The sequence below is a fragment of the Macaca fascicularis genome, chromosome 2, assembly GCF_037993035.2.
Source record: "Macaca fascicularis isolate 582-1 chromosome 2, T2T-MFA8v1.1".
NCBI classification, from domain to species: domain Eukaryota; kingdom Metazoa; phylum Chordata; class Mammalia; order Primates; family Cercopithecidae; genus Macaca; species Macaca fascicularis.
Window position 1 is genome coordinate 200,516,130 of NC_088376.1, and position 16,396 is coordinate 200,532,525.

Consider the following 16,396-nt stretch of genomic DNA (forward strand, 5'->3'; position numbering starts at 1 on the left):
TTTAGCATATGCTGTCTTGCGTCATTATTTATCTCAGTATTTTTTTCTTGCCTCCCTAACTAGATTATAAGCAAGTTTAGAATAGAGATGTTTAATGCCCTGCACACAGCAGATTATCAAGTTATTTATAAAGATAATAAGGTTTTAGGGGTTTACTGGTTCCTTTACAATATGAATTGCCATTGCATATATGAATTTTTTTTCCCTTCTGAATGAAATGTATATGGTTTATATTGAGGGCAGTGAAACTGATGTCACTTGAAGTAAGAAAGAAATAAAAAGTTCAAATGGAAATATATTTGCATGGCTCAAATGTTCATTCATCGGTGGGTTTTCAGATGACATGTACTAAAAATAAAATCATCACAATGCTGGCACTTTATATTTCAACAAGCACAACAACGAAAACCCAGTTTCTGTTTGGACATCCCACATATACAACTATTCCTTCACAGGTGGCCAATGTGTCTTACCTAGGACAATTCTAAGACGTTAAGTTACTGCAGAGAAGCCTCTTTGAATATTTTTATCTTTTCATTTAAAGATCAAAGTACTGCATTTGAGATTTGAGATTTTTAAAAATAGACAAAAAGTCATAAGAATATAAATATTGTATTTTTACTGTATTTACTTATTCAGAGCTATCTTACCTTTCTCATCTCCTTAAAAGGCAATCTTACTGTAACATGTTTAGAAGAAAGAGACTTTTGCATACCCATTTCAGATTTGCCTTGTGTCTATTGTTATTCCTGTGGAGCTCTACCAGACATTTTGCCATTTATTATGAGCCATAGTGACCTTCTCTGCTAATTATTAACTGTGAAACTTTTTCCGAATTTCCCCAGTAAAAGGGCACAAGCAGAGTGACCAACATTTCCCCTGATGGTCCTTCCTCTTACTCTGCGTTTCATCACCATGAAAGGCTGTAGGTACTTGAGACTTGAAGGAAGAATTGGAAGTTGCTGAACGGAAAAGCCCTGTAAAAACTAAAGACAACTGCACACCAAATGAGATTTTCTCTTAGGCCGAGAAAGAGTGTCCAAACCATTTTGCAGTGATCACTCCTAAGATACATTCTAGATCCTAGTTTTGCAAAGGTCTCCCCACTTCACAGACAGTATCCTTTCTTCAAACTTCTACTACATAATTATCCAACTCACCCCTATAATCTTTAGAGGAATTCGCATGGGCTTTTCTTACTCTAGGTGTTGTTCTTCTTCTTCCACTTGCAAACTCTCTAGGACGAAATAGCCATCAGCACTATATAAGCCAAAGTCTAAGATATTAATTCTAAAGTACATGGAACAGGCTGCGGTACTTTTTAATAAGTCTGTCTAGGATGAAATTTAGCATTCTAAGTCTTGATCTTGTTAATTCATCCCAGCCAATGTGAGTTTGGTATATTCTTCTTTATTATTTCTAGTCATCTGGGACACACACACACACACACACACACACACACACACACACACACACACACACCTTTCCCAACAACAAATACCAAATTCTAGAGAGAGTAAACATAGGTCCAGATTCAACAGTCCTTTCCCTAAAAGCAACATAGGTTCTTCCACAGAAAGGACAAAGCTTCACACATATGTTTAAAGAAATTGCTAAAGACACCCCTCACCCTTATTTTGTTACCCTCCAGTTTCTAAACCATACATAGAAAGCTATAGGTGCATTAAAGTGCGACCTAGGGCTGCATTCTGTTTTCAAGCTGTAGGATCGTCTGCTTCTTGAGGATGATCATTCTCTGAACAAGGCCAGTGACCACATATTTATTCTTTACACAGGATAACATTCAAAATCAGGGCTCCTCCACATTATTATTTTGTAAGTAAATGAGAGACAACATGAAAAATTGTTACCCTCCTCTTGAAGCAACCCTTCTCCTGTGTGTGTGTGTGTGCATGCCTGAGTGCGTGTGTTTGTGTACATGTGTGTATAGGGGAGTTTTGCATTTTCAGTTATTATCACAATGAGGAAGAAATTAAATTAAAATGTCCTTCACAAATTAATGCAAATTATTTTATTCCCAAATTAATGGTATTAGTCCTATAAAAACATAGAATTATTTGCCATTAGCATTTTAATTTAGTTTATTTTTTAGAGACAGAGTCTCACTCTGTCCCCAGGCTGGAGTGCAGTGGCTCAATCTCCACTCACTGCAGGCTCCACCTCCCAGGTTCCAGTGAGTCCTGCCTCAGCCTCTCGAATGGCTTTAACACCTTTTTCACCAGTTAAGGACAGAGAGACTTGACTAGAAAGATGATTGCCAAAAATATGAGATGTTTCTCCCCCTTCCTCACATACTCACATATCTTTTCTTTTTTTTTTTTTTTTTCTCTGAGACAGGGCCTTGCTCTGTCTCCCAGGCTGGAGTGCAGTGGTACGATCTCAGCCCACTGCAACATCTGCCTCCTAGCTTCAAGCGATTCGCATGTCTCAGCCTACCAAGTAGCTGGGATTACAGGCCTGCACCACCACAATTGGCTGATTTTTTGCATTTTTAGTAGAGATGGGGTTTCACCATGCTGGCCAGGCTGTCCTCAAACTCTTGACCTCAGGTGATCCACACACCTCAGCCTTCCAAAGTGTTGGGATTACAGGCAAGAGCCACTGCAGCTGGCCCACATATCACTTTTCTAGATGACTTTATATATAGCTAGATGCAGTTGCTGAAGAAAAGAAATAAAACTTATGTTCTATGCTATTGAGAAAACCATGCTGTAAGCAAGATCTATAAATACTGAAAAAACTTGAGAATGTAAGTAAACGTGTAGCACAAAGTTGGTGTAACCACAATAATAAAACAATAGGAGAACAATTACTTTGGGTCACTATTAAGGTTTCTTGGGGGTAAGGAAGCATAGTACATAAATAACATAAAGGCTTGGAGGCATATATTTTATATACAACAAAATGCACATATTTAAAGTGCATAGTTAACAAAGAAGTGGGAAAAAGAAGTGCACAAATCTTAAGTGTACAGTTTGGTAATTTTGAAAAATGTATGTGTCATGTAACCACTGCTTCCGTCACAATGCAGACCATGTTTTATCATCCCAGTAAGTTTCATCTTACCAATTTCAACCAGCCTTGCTCCTTTCTCTATCTCCTACAGGCTACTGCTGTTCTGATTTCATCATCACAGCTTAGTGTAGGAGTATGAGTTGTTCAATAATCAAATCTGGGTTGAAGTTTTAGCTTACACATACTACACAGGTGACCACAAGCAAGTTACTTAAAGTGTTTGTGTCTCCTTTTTTTGCTTCTGTGTAATGGAGACAATAATATGCTTATATTACAGGTATTAGTGAATGTTAAATTATATCAAATATGTAAACTTTTAATAGAGTATTTGATGGAATATATTGTATAGGTAGTGAGAAAAGCCTTAATTTTAGGCTAATAGAGTCAAGCACTCCTCTCAATAAAAGGGATTGAAGTAGGGAATACAAAGTGTTAGACAGATGTGTGACTCTGTGAGTGCTTTTTTGAAGAGCAGGGATAGGGAGCATGCTAGAGGAGGAGGTAGCATCAGCATCTCATTACAGCAGCAATGACAAAATACATGCCATATGTTGTTCTAAGTACTTTGCGTAATTGAACTCATTTGATCTTTGTAACACTAAGGCCATAACAAAGGTACTAGTATTGTTCTCATTTTATAGGTAAGGAAACTGAGGCACAGAAAGATTAGACAGATTGCCCAAAATTATACATCTGGCAAGAGACTGATCTGTGATTCGAACCTGAATAGTCTGGCTCCAGAATCTGTGATAATGTGCTTTGAACCACTATGCAATGTTATCATTCGATTAAAGATAATTTCATAAAAGGTTAAGAAACAGGTTTCCTTTTAAGAATATTTATCTAAATATGCTAACTGTGGCTTTGTTACTAGTGTAGGACTATTAATTTACCTATAATAGCTTTCTCTTTAACACTTGTGGGTGCCTTGGCCAGTAGATTACGATGAATTTCAGAATTAATTAGAGCTACTGTCACCACTTAAGATGTTCCCTGAGGATATAAACATTTTTTCCATTGGGATTTTGAGGCCTTTGGTTCCTGAAAAACCTAAGAAATTAATTACTCTTAATTCTTTTGACATACTATGTGATTTACTTGGAAATCTCAAATTATTTATATCATCCCAATTTTTCATAAATCAATACTCTTTCCTCTGATATTTTACCAGTTTGCAATTCAAAGAATAGGCATTTTAAAATTTCACAGTTTTAAACCAAAGAAGAATCTTAAAGGTCGTTTTACTTTCCCCATCCCTTTAGTCAGAAATCTGTCTAAACCAGTACATTATAGAGGGTGTGTGAGTTTGTCTTGTGCTGGTATGAAGGAATACCTGAGAATGGGAAATTTACAAAGAAAAGAGGTTTATTTGGCTCACGGTTTTGGGGGCTGTACAGGAAGCACAGTACTTCTGGTGAGGGCCTCAGGAAACTTACAATTATGGCAGAAGGCAGAGGGGAGCCATCATGTCATGTGGTGAGAGGAAGGTCAAGAGAGAGATGGGAGAAGGTGCCAGATTTCTTTTACACAGCCAACTCTCATGTGAACTAACAGAGCAAGAACTCACTTTTCACCAAGCGGATGGTGCTAAGCCATCTGTAAGACATCTGTCCCCATGATACAACACCTCCCACTAGGCCCCACCTTCAACACTGGGAACCACATTCCAGCGTGAGATTTGGAGGGGACAAACATTCAAATTATATCAAATAGCTTAGGACAATCTGACATTTTTAAAAATAAAAAGATACCATATTACTGGTAGTAGTTTAACTGCTAGGGTATAACAAATCTTTTTTTTTACATTAATTTACATCTTATAAAATGATTATTAAGATATCTAATTCAGTCTTCAAGATAAACTTGCATGTAAATATAACAGATATTTGGATTTCTGGCCCTCAGATACGTGCTTAAAAGTTAAAGTTGAATGATTTATCCACAAATCAGAATATATAGTAGTAAGCTAAAACCAAACCTGAAGTCTTCTGATTCCAGTCTCGCAAGCTTTCCACTTTCCCAAGCTTCATGAATACAGCACTCAGATTTCCATTCATATTTATCTCATTTCAAATATAACCATATATTTAGTTCAAATGTGGTGTTTAATATGTTCTATGCCACTGAAATTATTTTTTGTAGGCATCGCTATCTAACTAAATGTTATATTAGCCTTTTCAATGTTATGATACCCAAATGTGTGGACAGATAGTTATGGACTATGATTTGAAGGTTGTTAGAGAGGTATAATTACCCCCTCAAAGTGTTGTTCATGTTTGAAATACCGTCATTATCAATGTAATCAATTAGGTAAAGGTTATTGGCTCCAAATGAAAATAAATGTATTTTGAAGGAAGAGCAGAAACTTGTAGAAATACGTAAGTAAAAGGTCTTGGCAGGAAACAGAACCCTCAGTTTGGATATTTCCCCAGTGACACTCTGAAACAGGTTTTACCATTATTTTTCATTTGAGGAAACTGAGGCCCAGATGGCTTAAATAATTTCTTCACAATTAATTACAGAATTTCCCCATAACATGTGGTTTAGCTGGGTCCCAGATTATCCAACACCTGGGCTAATACTGTGCTGGTCAATGGGCTTTCTAAGACAAGTATTTGTGGTGTTTGCTGTTTTCATTGTTTAGATACTCCTACCATAGCAGCTTTCAGGCAATCAATAGAGGTTTAACAACTGGATCATAAAATTTTTTAATGTTTATCAGTGTAGTCTTGGGACCAGAGTGAATGACATCAGCACACCAGTGTTTGAACCCTTGCTTTTAACCATCTTGCTCTATTGCCTCTTAAAGAAAAATGAATCACAGTCTCCACTTTCAAGGAATCTGCTGTCTCTCCATGTAATAAATATCATCAATTTCTGAACATTGCAAAAGATATGTCTGTGTATTAAATGCCATTTGGGGAGTGTCAGAAACTCCTGGGAGAACAGTCATTTTAAGCATACAGTCAGGTGGACACAATCATGTGGATATACCCAAGGTTATTAGATTCCCAAGGTAATGTGGTCTCTACATTATCAGGTGGTTATATTTCCATATATACACCAGTGGTTATTAGATTCCAAAGACCATTCATTTTCTAAATTTACTCGCATCACAGGCCCTGCTCTGATTCAGTTTACACGTCTGGTCTAGAGTTCCTCCTTGTTTGTTTTAATATTGATGTTTGGCTTAGCATTCCTGCTTTATGTCCCTGACTGTGTCATTTGCTCCTAGTTTTACCTCCTTCACCCAAAATAGATGTCAGTTTCTTGTTTTAATCCCAATTCTTGCTTGGTCACCTAAACTTTACAAATATATAGCAAGTTTTGGAGGAACTTTCCTCAATGTGTTTACTTTTGAGATGTTTTTCTTACAAAATGAGGTATGTAGAATTTTTTTTCAAAAGCAGGAGTAGTGAAATTATTAGGAAAAAGACCCCACACACCATAGGATACAAATCAAGTGGACAGTCTGAACTTTGGTGGACGGTGGCTGGCACATAACAGGCATGTAGAAAAAGTGGTTTATAGGAAGGAGTGGTGTCTTAGTCTGTTTGTGCTGCTTTAACAAAATACCCGAAACTGGGTAGTTTGTAAACAACAGAAATTTATTTCTTACAGTTCTGGAGGCTGCGAGGTCTAAGGTCAAAGTGTTGGCATTTGATGTCTGGTGAAGGCCTTCTTGCTACATCCTCATGTGGCAGAAAGGGCAAGTATTGTATCCTCACATGGTGGAAGGTAGAACCACATAGGAGGCCCAGCTAGCTCCTTCCAGCCCTTTTTAAGGTGGTTGCTATTTATGAGGATGGAAACTTCATGACTTAATCACCTCTTAAAGACTGTACCTCCTTTTTTTTTTTTTTTTTTTTTTTTTGTGAGACAGAGTTTTACTCTGCCACCCAGGCTGGAGTGCAGTGGTGCTATCTTGGCTCACTGCAAGCTCCGCCTCTCAGGCTCGAACAATTCTCCTGCCTCGGTCTCCCGAGCAGCTGGAATTACAGGTGTGCACCACCATGCCCAGCTAATTTTTGTATTTTTATTAGAGATGGGGTTTTGCCATGTTGGCCAGGCTGGTCTCGAACTCCTGACCTCAGGTGATTTGCCCGCCTTGGCCTCCCAAAGTGTTGGGATTACAGGCGCGAGCCACCGCGCCCAGCCAGACCTCACCTTCTAATTCTATCACATTGGGTCTTAGATTCCAACATACCAACTTTGGGGAGACACAGACTTTGAAACCATAGCAACTGGGTTAACAAGAGTTCAGTAGAGGGCCAAATGTTCACACCTGGGGAGAGAGAGGGAGGAACATGAGAAATGTTCACAGGTCAGGTGGCCTTGGCTCAATGTCCTGTGTTTATAGTATTTCTTTTTGACACTTTGCTTCCTAGTTTTAGTGTACTCTTTTTCAGGTTTGAAGTCTCTGTGCTCTTATGGCAGCCTTTTAGAAAAAAAATCTCATCAGGTTTTAAGCTCCTATTTCAAATTTGCTCACATCAGCCTGTTGGCTCTCTGCCATTATCTGCAGAGTTCACCTTAACTATGCATTTGGTGCGTCGAGTGAAGGATAACATGGTCACTATCTAAGTGGATTCACAGTCTAATGACAAGGAAGGGACATGTAAGGCTAATTATAAAACCTACAACTACGGAAAGGGAAAGGTGAAATGGAAGGATGAGACAGAAGTTGTCATGTTCGTGCAGAGAAGTAGTTAGCCGAAGTTGTTAGGCTCTTATAAAAGTGATGCTTCGTGAGTTGTAATTGAACGAAAAGTACAATATTGTGAATTGGCTCACAGCAGGAGGCAAACGTGCGGCAGGGAAGCTCCTGGGCTTTCACAGTCGTGGCAGAAACGGGCTGCCTTTGTTGTCTTTGACTATGGACCTTTAAGGCCTCGAAATGGGAGTAGGGCCAGCAGTGGAGGTGACGAGTCCTAATGACAACTCTGGCTGGCCAAATAAAAATTTTTATAACAGCTTCAGAATCAAATCATAATGGATAGTTAAAGAAATTCAACCTCCAACTTTTAGATTATTAATCATGACCTAAAAATAGAGATTATGATCCCATAACATATATTGACCAGGAGCAATAATCCACCATTGGGCTCTAGGTACTTATTTAATTAATAATGTAGCGCCCTAATACGAAAAGATTGCAAAGTTGTATTTCTATTTGATTTGGCTAATTATGTAATGCAAAAAGAGGTGAACTTAGTGGACACTGATGAGAAGGAGAAGTTACAGTTCCTGCAGAATGCATGGCAACAAGTGCTGTGCTCCTGAATGTTCTTTCTCCATATATTTTTAGCTTCTAAATCCATGCTCCTCATTTATGATCAGCATGAAGTATCTCAAGTGAAATGTTTTAGTTATAGTTTAGTTATAGTAAGTTTACCATTAAACTATAGTATAATTACTATAGTTTAGTTATAGTAATTTTATGATAATTTTTGAATAGGGAATTGGTAATTTCTTCAATTTTAAATATATAGATACAGATATGTTTATCTGTATCTATATAGAGAGAGAAAGAGCGAGAGAGGCATATATTCTCCTATGCTTTCTTTGCTTTGTGTACAATCAAGCCACAAAAGAAGACCATTTTGCAAAGAGAAAAGTCTCAAAATTCCAAGAATGCCTTTACAAAACAGACTTAAAAAAAAAAAACTTCACCCTGTCATGTTACATTACTACAATTACAGTGTACATACATTGAATCAATTTTTTACTGAAGTGTTCTTTACCTTATATAAACACTGCATAAATCCATTAGACAGCAGTCAGTTCCTACAGGGAAAATGCAATACAATTTAGAAGAAAGTAATTTAATATAGTGGACACTGAAAAGGCAAAGTAATGAGAAAATATTTTTATTTTTTCTTTTCTTTTTAAAACAAATTTACAAGAAAGTTTACTAAGCTTTGGTTAAATAAAATAATGCAGTAAGAATAAAATAACTTGAACATCATATCAAATTATTAGTACATTGAAAATTCCCATCAGCTCTTAAACAGAAAGTGCCCTGTAGTAACCTAATCAATCATGGATATTCTATTTAGAATAAAAGATGAATGGATCTAAAGGGAAAAACAGTAGTAAATTAAAAGGAAGAGAGAGAGAGAGGAACTTGATCTCAGTTATAGATCCTGCTGGATTGAGGATGTGAATGAAACTGAATTATGAGCTATTTACAAAATTCTTGGTTTCCTCTTGCCAGCTTTGGAAACTTCGTACTCTCTTTTGTGGTTGTAAATGTTGTTCTCTTTTCTTTTCTTCATACAACCCAAATCAACTTTCCCCACCCTTGTGAAAACCACATTGAGACCCTATTCAGACAATTTATTTTCTTAGACCAAAAAATAACTTTCAGCTTCATTCAACTGACCAGGATGCCGCCATAGCATCCTGGTCCCCGAGTGGAGTCCTTGATAAACAGCTCTTGTGGGATTAGTCTTCCCACGTCATGCCTCTTCCTTTTCCAAATTCCTTAGTAATTTTGATTCTTTTCTTTGATCCCAAGAGGGCACTAGTTACACATGATCTTGGCTGGTGGCTTTTTCTGTTTGCCCCTCCAGCCAGGCTTCATGGACCCACAGTGGAGAATCCCGGCCGTGGTGCCAGCAACCTCTATGAATACTAAATTTCAATAACTGGTTAACATTTACTGAATGTTTTTTCTGTTGTAGTTCACTGAATTTTTACCAAAACTCTGCAAGAAATACTGTATTATCATTCTTACTCTATGGATGAAAGAAAAGAGGCTAACAGAGGTAAAATTACTTGCCCCATGCCATGGTTACTAAAAGATGGAGCCAGGATTCTACCTTAGTTAGTTTGGTTAAAGAGACTATTTTTAACCACCACAGTGTTCTTCTTCTAGTAGTACTGAGAAGATAATAATGGCAAAAATAATAAAACAAAAACATAATTTTTACTTATAAAGAGCAAAACAATTTACATGCATGTCTTAATTTTTGTCTTCCTATCATTATCTAAGGAATGTGTTTTATCACCATCTTACAGGGAAATAAAAGGAAACTATCAAAGAGACGCTGTGAAGTGTGCATCTTCTAAGGGCAAATTTAGACAGAATGACATTGTATCCTTGAAAATTATTGTAGAGATGCCTGAATATGCCCAAACTGCTCTTTCAGTGAGCAAAACCTCCTTCTGGATCTGTGAAGCTTGGAGAAAAAGTAAGAGAACCGCACTTCTCTTGTGTAAAAGTATCTTATGGCCACTCCTGTTGTACCAGGAAGGTCTTTTCCCCTGGGTATATGTCGAGATTGTTTAGCTACTCCTCCTCTCTGTCCCCTCTAGCAGGCCCTTCTTGGTATCACCAAGCTGGAAAGCTCTGATTGTTCTCTCTGTTAGAAGAAAAGACAGATAGGTCATGAGGCTGGACTATGTTTGCTACTTTCTTGGCAAGGAACTTCTGAGGATTCCTTAAAGGTCTCTTGCTGGGCTCTCTCTTCTGTAGTTCATTTAACAAGAATGGATATATCTTCTTTTTGTTGTTTGTTTGTTTGTTTGTTTTGAGATGGAGTCTTGCTTTGTCACCCAAGCTGGAGTGCCATGGCACGATAGCAGCTCACTGCAACCTCCGCCTCCCAGGTTCGAGCAATTATCCTGCCTCAGCCTCCCGAGTAGCTGGGATTACAGGCTTGTGCCACCACACCCGGCTAATTTTTGTGTTTTTAGTAGAAACAGGGTTTTGCCATGTTGGCCAGGCTGGTCTCAAACTCCTGACCTCGGGTGAAGAATGAGTGTATATCTATTGGTTACTTGCAACTGCTTCCATAGTCCCAGGGGTTCCTTCTAGGCCTTGTCGTCGTAGGTTCACCTGCTCCCTAAGTGGCCGATTAGAGCAGACTCGAGGTCCTCAGTCAAACTATCTCATTCATGGGACACATTTGGTGCGTGAGAAACATTTGTGCATATCTTGTTCTAATACACTTTGGGCAAACAGGATGATCCCACTTCAATGGCACATTTCTGTTTCCATCTCCAAACAGTGAGTGTATTTCCTGCCCTTTAGATCTTTCATAAGACACCTGCTAAGCTCCCCTGTATTTCCCGGAGGCCCTCCTCACAGCTCTTCTTTACTATGGATACCATCTCCATGGTATTTTCTCTCCACAGTAGGCCAAATCTTTGAAGACAGAGTGGATTGGTTGTTCCCTATGCCTGAGACGTAGGGTGGAGAGGGGAAATGACTGCTATGGGACCCAGGTTTCTTTTTCAGATAATGAAAATATTCTAAAGTTGACTATGGAGATCGTGACATAACTCTGAATATACTGAAAACTATTGACTTGTGTGCTTCAAATGGATGAATTGTGTGGTATCTGAAATATATCTCGGTATGGCATATATATATATAATAAAGGAAAAGGAGACCCCACAATGACAGGTTTATGTACCTTGTTCGAATCTTTCAATTGAATTGTGGATTGGCCACTGTTGGATATTTCCATATGCATATCTCACTAGAACCCCAAATTAAATTCTTCCATCGAAATTCTTATTCTTAAACTGTTATTATGGACATTCTAATCACTGAAAACCTGAAGCTTTTGGAAGAAACTTTAACTTCATCCTCCAAACTTTCAAATAGAAGAAACTGCTTACAAAAAAAAAAAAAAAAAGAAGTCTTAAGAAATTTCTTTGGTGTCTGTGACAGTGTTGGGAAATTTAAGCGAAATGAAAAACCCATGGTGATGGTAATTTGTATCAGAGCCTCCTTTCAGGGTTATTTATACTTCACCTAAGCTATAACTTTCCTTTTTCTCTGAAGTATATATATCAATATTTACTAGTGTTTGTAAACCAAAGTTCTTGACTCAGAGCACCTAGTTTCAAATCCTGCCTCTACTATTCACTGTCTTAACCTCTGTGATGATATTATGTGTTAATTCAGCTGGGCCACAGAGTGCCAAGATATTTAGTTAGACTTTATTCTGGGTGTTTCAATGAGGGTGTTTCTGGATGACATTAACATTTAAATGAGTAGAATGAGTCAAACAGATTGCTCTTTATAATTTGGTGGGCCTTATCCAAGCAGTTGAAGAATTGAATAAAACAAACAAACAGAAACTGACCAAAGTGAAAGGTAATTATTTTGTCTGTCTGCCTTTGAACTGATACATCAGCTTTTTTCTTGTCTTCAGACTCAAATGGAAACATTGGCTTTTCCTGGGTCTTGAAACTGCCACCCTTCAGCTTGGAATTTGCTCTCCTGGTTCCTAGGCCTTTGCATTCAAACTAGAACTAAACTGTGGGCTCTACTGGATCTCCAGCGTCCGGACTCATTCTGCAGATATTGGGACTTGCCAGCCTCCATAATCACATGACCTGGTTTATTATAATAAATAGATAAAATAAATAAATGAATAAACATTTTCGTGTTTTGTTTCTCTGGTGAACCCTGATTAATCCAGATCTTGATACTGAGAGTGGTTCTGAGAAAGCAGATCTTTGAAATCATTACTAGTTTGAGTGGGGAGCAGATACTGGTTTAGTGTGCTTTTGGAGGAAGGTTCTGAGTACTGAGCAGGTGGCTGGGTTTAGAGGTAGATTCTATATAGCTTTAGATATTGGCTTATGGTCCTTAAGTCTTTCTCCCTGCTGCTAGTTTTACTGATATATAATTGGCAAAAAAAAAGTGTATATATTCAAGGTATACAATATGATGTCTTGATGTACATATATATGGTGAAATGATTACCACAATCAAGCCAATTCATGTTTTCATCACCTCACATAGTTAGCTTTCTGTGTGTGTGTGTGCATGTGTGTGTATGGTAAGAATACTTAAGATCCACTCTCTTGGCAAATATCAATTCTATATTTTCATAAGCTGTAGTCACCCTCCTGAATGTCTCCAGAACATATTCATCTTAGACCTGCAGGTTTGTACGCTTTGACCACTATGCCTGTTTCCCCCATCCCTAAACTCCTTGTAGCCACCCTCTGCCCTCTGTTTCTGTGAGTTCCAGTCTTTTACATTCCACCTATGAGTGAGATCATGCAGTATTCGTTTTTCTGTGTCTGGCTTCTTTTACATAGCATGCTGTCCTCCAGATTCATCCGTGTTTTTACAAATGGCAGAATGTCCTTCTTTGGCTAAGGTTAAATATTGTTCCATTGTGCACATATATCACATTTTCTTGATCCGTTTATCTTTCAATTGACACTTAGGTTATTTCTGTATGTTCACTATGGTGAATAATACTTCAATGGACATGGAAGCGACAATATCTTTTCAGCATACTGATTTTATTTCCTTTGGATATATGCCCACGATTATGACTGATGGATTATGTGGTAGTTCTATTTTTTATTTTGTGAGGAACCTCCATACTGTTTGCCATAAAGACGGTGCGCATTTACATTCCACCGATAATGTATAAGGGATTCTCTTTCCTCCACAAGCTTGAAGACCTTGTTATCTTTTGAATTTTTTAATGAAAGCCATCCTAACGGGTGTGAGGTATTCTCATGGTAGTCTTAACTTACGCTTTCCTGATGATTAATGAAATTCAGCACATTTTCATATACTTGTTGGCCATTGCATGTCTTCTTTTCAGAAATGCCTGTTCAGGTTATTTTGTCTATTTTTAAGACAGATTATTTGTTTTCTTGCTATTGGGTTCTATGTGTTTCTTAAATATTTTGGATATTGATTTATTTTGCTTTGTGATTCTATTATAACTGATATTATCTTTTTAATTTCCTCTTCTTATTTCCTTGGATATATGGTTTGAAATATTTTGCCTCATTCTTTGGGGTGCCTTTTTATTTTGTTTTCTTTGCTGTGCATAACTTCTTTTGTTTGATGTAGTGCAATTCATTTAGTTTAGCTCTTGTTGCTTATGATTTTGGTATTGTATAAACAAATTCTTGACAAGACCAATGTAATAGAGAATTTCTCCTAGGTTTTTTTCTAGGAATTTAAAAATTTTAGGTCTTACATGTAAATATTTAATTCATTTTGAGTTGATTTTGATGTATGGTGTAAGGTAAAAATATAATTTCTTTCTTTTTTTTTTGCATGTTGTTATCCAGCTTCCCCAACACATTCAATGAAGACACCATCCTTCTCCATTTTGTTATCTTGGCAACTTTGTTATAGATTAGTTGACTGTATATATGTGGGTTTATTTCTGGGCTTTCTGTTGTGTTCCACTGGCCTTTGTGTCTGTTTTTATGCCAGTATAAGGCTGTTTTGATTACCACAACTTTGTAATATAATTGGAAATCAAGAAGTGTGTTGTCTACAGCTTTGTTCTTCTTTCTCAAGATGGCTTGAGCTATCTGCAGTCTTTTGTGGTTCTGTACATATTGTAAGATTTTTAAAAATTTCTGTGAAAAATGTCATTGGAATTTTAATAGGTATTTCATTGAATCTGTAGGTGGGGTAGCATGGGTAGTATGGCAGATAGTAGGGTAGTGTGGATATTTTGACAATATTGATTTTGATCCATGAACACAGCATATGTTTTTGTTTACAGTCATGTGTCACTTAATCATGAGGACACCTATGAGAAATGCATACTTAGGCAATTTTATTGTCGTATGACCATTATGGCGTGTACTTACAAAAACCTAGACAGTATATATGGTCTATTACACACCTAGGTTATGTGGTATAGCCTATTGCTTCTAGGATACACACATGTACAGCATGTTACCAGACTGAATACTATGGGGAATTGTAACACAATGGAAAATATTTATGTGTCTAACTGTAGAAAAGTTACAGTAAAAAAAGAGTATTGTAATCTCATGGAACCACTGTTGCGTATGTGGCTTGTCATTGACAAAATGTCCCTATGTGGCGTATGTCTCTATGTGTGTCATCAGTTTCTTTCATCAGTGTTTTACAGTTTTCGGATCTTTTACCTTTTTGATTAAATTTATTCCTATGTATTTTATTTTGCTTTTTTATTCTATTATAAATGGTATTATCTTCTTAATTTCCATTTCAGATAGTGTGTTAACGTATAAGAACACAACTGATTTTGCATTTTGATTTGAATTTCTAAATTCTAACAATTTTTAATGAAGTCTTTAGAGTTTTCTATATATAAGATCATGTCACCTTGAAACAATTTTACTTCTTTTTTTTTTTTTTTAATTTGGATGTCTTTTATTTCTTCTTCCTGCCTAATTGCTCTAGCTAGGACTCCCAGTGTTTTGTGGAGTAGAAGCAATGGGAGTGGGCATCCTTGTCTTATTTCTGATCTTAGAGAAAAAATATTTCAACTTTTCCCATCGAGTATGATGTTAGCTGTGGACTTGCGATGTATGCCCTTTATTATGTTGAGGTACATCCCTTCCATACTTAACTGGGTGAAGATTTTTATCATTAAAACATTGAATTTTGTCAAATGCTTTTCCACAGCTATTAAAATGATTATATAATTTTTGTCCATTCAGTTAATGTGTATCACATTTATTAATTTGTGTACATTGAACTATCTTCGCATCCTGGAATAAATCCCTCGATAAATCCTTTCAATGAGCTGTTGAATTCAGCTTGCTAGTATTTTATTGAGGATTTTTGCATCTATGTTCATCAGGGATATTGGCCTAAAATTTTCTTTTCTTATAGTGTCCTTACTTGTCTAGTTTTGATATGCTGTAATGCTGGCCTCATAAAATGAGTTTGCAAGTGTGCCTTTTATTTTTTTGTGGAAGAATTTGAGAAAGATTGGTATTAATTTTCTTTGAATGTTTGGTAGGAGTCACCAGTGAAGCTATCTCCTTACTTATATTATTATTCTGAACAGTTTTTCTCTTCTTTCATGATTCAGTCTTGGTATGTTGTATGTTTCTTGGAATTTATACTTTTTTATAGGTTGTCCAATTTGGGAATAACTGTTCATAAAAGGCCCTTAGGATCTTTTGTATTTCATTGCTATCAGTGGTAATGTTCCCACTTTCAGTTTTAATTTTGTTATTTGGCTCCTTCTCTTTTTTTAAATTGATCTAGCTAAAGTTTTACCAATTTTATTTTTTCAGAAAGACAAAACTTCCATCAATTTTTTTCTATTTTTTTTCTAGTCTTTGTTTTATTTCTGCTCTGATCCTTGTTATTTCTTAGAACAGAATTTTAAGGATGAGTTTTCTGGATTTGTTTCATGGTTTCTGAAATTTATTATTTGATTAGATTCAAATATGCTAATGAGTGGCGGTTAAGACTGCCACTCCATCACTTTGCGGTTCTTATTTCTCTGAACTATCAGACAGGAAAGGAAGTTACTGTGCTGGCTGGGCTGATTGATCCTGACTGCCAAAAAGAAATTGGACTACCACTCCACAATGGAGGTAAGAAAATGTATGTCTGGAATACAGG

General features: G+C 36.9%; 1 long non-coding RNA gene across 7 annotated transcripts in view; it reads left to right on the top strand.

Annotated features, from left to right (window-relative positions):
• The window catches only part of LOC102130180 (uncharacterized), a 167,866-nt gene that overhangs the window by 132,030 nt on the left and 19,440 nt on the right, over positions 1-16,396 (top strand). For 5 of the 7 annotated variants that reach the window (XR_006695937.3, XR_275035.5, XR_012431840.1 and 2 more), the window contains one exon: positions 16,287-16,368. This is a non-coding gene — a long non-coding RNA (uncharacterized lncRNA). Of the gene's footprint in view, positions 1-9,722; positions 9,807-10,059; positions 10,233-12,206; positions 12,436-16,286; positions 16,369-16,396 lie in introns of those variants that run through there. The other 2 variants (XR_006695938.3, XR_012431839.1) reach the window with 2 other exon arrangements.